This window comes from Tasmannia lanceolata, unplaced genomic scaffold (genome assembly GCF_043159265.1).
Source record: "Tasmannia lanceolata isolate RefF3 unplaced genomic scaffold, GAP_Taslan_0.1 ptg000118l, whole genome shotgun sequence".
Taxonomy (NCBI): Eukaryota; Viridiplantae; Streptophyta; class Magnoliopsida; order Canellales; family Winteraceae; genus Tasmannia; species Tasmannia lanceolata.
In genome coordinates this window covers 40,001-43,107 of record NW_027518794.1, presented here as the reverse complement: position 1 = coordinate 43,107, position 3,107 = coordinate 40,001, and positions in this window count along the sequence as shown.

The window sequence follows — 3,107 nt, the reverse complement described above, 5'->3', positions numbered from 1 at the left end:
ATCGTCTCGTCGCGTCTGGGCGCAAACACGTCGCGTCTCGTTGCGTCTTCAGAAGTCGTCGCTAACAGCACCTTTGGTTGCCACTGGTGGTTAGGCTGGTTGGTTGCGCAAACCCTATAGGAGGGTGGCATGCTGGTGGGCGTTTTTGCCCGGATAGGCACTAGAATGTGCAGATTTTGGGCGTTTTTGCCTGGATAGGCTAAGGAATGGGCATGCTTTGGGCGTTTTTGCCCGGATAGGCACCGGAATGCTTGGCCTTGGCTTGTCCTAGCAAGGCATTGCTGGGTTGGGCTCCCTTGGCCTTTTGGGCGCCTTGGACGATGTCTTGCGAAGACCATGGGCACAAGGCCATGGCATATGGTGAGGAAAGGACCACGGTTGCCAAGGTTAGGCACCGGAATGCTTGGCCTTGGCTTGCCAAAGCAGGGCATTGCTGGGTTGGGCTCCCTTGGCCTTCCGGGCGCCTTGGACACTGTCTTGGGAAGACCATGGGCACAAGGCCATGGCATATGGTGGGGAATGGACCACGGTTGCCAAGGCTAGGCATATAGAGAGGAATCGCATTTTTGCCCGGATAGGCACCGGAATGCTTGGCCTTGGCTTGCCATAGCAGGGCATTGCTGGGTTGGGCTCCCTTGGCCTTCCGGGGGCCTTGGACGCTGTCTTGGGAAGACCATGGGCACAAGGCCATGGCATATAGTGAGGAATGGACCACGGTTGGCAAGGCTAGGCATATAGAGAGGAATGGACCACGGTTGCCAAGGTTGCGCAAGTTTTGGGCATTTTTTGCCCGGATATGCCCAAGTATGCCCCGATAGGCCCGTTACGCCCCGGTATGAACGCGTATGCCCGGATAGACTCGGTATGCCTTGGGATACATGCGTATGCCCCGATAGGCTTGGTACGCCCCGATATGCGCACGTGTGCCCCAGTAGGGCTCGGTATGCCCCGGTATGTACGCGTGTGCCCCGATAGGCCCGGTATGCCCCGATATGCACACGTGTGCCCCAATAGGGGTCGGTATGCCCCGGTAGGTACGCGTGTGCCCCGTAATGCACGTTTCGCAGATCTCCCCGCATGTCCCGCCCCTATATGTAATACTTACTTACTTACTTACTTTCTTTCTTGCTTGCTTGCTTGCTTGCAATGGTTGGGAGTGCCCGGCATGCCCCGCTGCAGAGACCAAGGGCGCAATGACTTGGCACCGCGGATGCCGGGACTCCGGCACTTCCCGTGGCACTGATGGTTGGTTCCAAAGACAAAAGGCCGTGCAAGGCCACCGCACCGCGGATGATTTTGCTCGTGCTGGCGCCGTTGTGTGGCCAAAGAACATGCGCGAATGCTCGTGTCGGAAGGGTTGGTGTCCTGGCCCCGCGGGTGTCACGAATGCTCGGTTGCGAAGACCATGGGACCAGAGCCATGGCACGTCGGATGATGGCTCCAGCTGGCGCCCCGGCACTTTCTGTGGCATTGATGCTCGGTTTCAAAGACAAACGTGCGCAGGGCCAGGGGACCGCGGATGACTGCTCGTGCTGGCCCCGTTGGGCGGCATTGATGGTCGGTTGCAAAGAAAATGCGCGATTGCTCGTGTCGGGGCCTGGCAAGCCAAGGCCAAGCGAGCCATGGCAACGCGGATGATGGCTCCAGCTGGCGCCCCGGCACTTTCTGTGGCATTGATGCTCGGTTTCGAAGACAAACGTGCGCAGGGCCAGGGGACCGCGGAGGACTGCTCGTGCTGGCCCCGTTGGGCGGCATTGATGGTGTGTTGCAGAGAGCATGTGCGATTGCAAGTGTCGGCCGGGTTTGGGTTCCCTTGGGCTTTCGGGTGCCTTGGACGCTGTCTTGCGAAGACCATGGGCACAAGGCCCCGTCCTGGCCCCTTGTTCGATTCGCTCTCGTCTTGCGCTTGCTTCCAAGGTCCTCCATGACCTTCCCCATGGCCTTGCTAGATCCCCCCCATGACGCATGACCTCTGTCCGTTGATTGGTTTTGAGTGCACACCATGCCCGGCTTGGCACCGTGTTGTCGCGTGAGTGGCATTTGGATCGTGCATGCTGGTGGGCTACCTGCCAATGCGCACAAGCCTTGCACACTAGCCTTGCGCACGAGCCTTGCACAAAAGCCTTGGACACAAGCCTTGCGCACAAGCCATGCGCACAAGCCTTGGACGCTAGCCTTGCACACAAGCCATGCATACAAGCCTTGCTCACAAGCCTTGGGCACTGGCCCATCGCAGTAGCCTTGCACACAAGCCTTGCGCACTAGCTTTGGGCACGAGCCTTGCGCACTTGCCTTGGGCACTAGCCTTGCACACAACCCTTGGGAACTAGCCTTGCGCACCAGCCTTGCCCACAAGCCTTGCACACCAGCCTTGCACACTAGCCTTGCATACAAGCCTTGCACACTAGCCTTGCACACAGGCCATGCTCACTAGCCTTGGGCACTAGCCTTGCACACAGACCTTGGGCACTAGCCTTGCGCACTAGCCTTGCCCACGAGCCTTGCACACTAGCCTTGCACGCAGGCCTTGCACGCTAGGCATGCTTGGGCCAGCAGCTCCCGCATCAAGTCGGCGGGTGTAGGCACGGTTGGGCGCAGATCCCGCATCGCCTCGTCGCGTCTGGGCGCAAACCCGTCGCGTCTCGTTGCGTCTTCAGAAGTCGTCGCTAACAGCACCTTTGGTTGCCACTGGTGGTTAGGCGGGTTGGTTGCGCAAACCCTATAGGAGGGTGGCATGCTGCGGGGCGCTGGAATGCGCAGGCTTAGGGCGTTTTTGCCCGGATAGGCACTGGAATGTGCTGGTTTTGGGCGTTTTTGCCTGGATAGGCTAAGGAATGGGCATGCTTTGGGCGTTTTCCCCGGATAGGCACTGGAATGGGCTGGTTTTGGGCGTTTTTGCCTGGATAGGCTAACGAATGGGGCATGCTTTGGGCGTTTTTGCCCGGGTAGGCACTGGAATGCCTGGCCTTGGCTGGGCATTGCTGGGTTGGGCTCCCTTGGCCTTTCAGGCGCCTTGGATGCTGTCTTGTGAAGACCATGGGCACAAGGCCATGGCATATAGTGGGGAATGGACCATGGTTGCCAAGGTTAGGCAATATAGAGGGCGG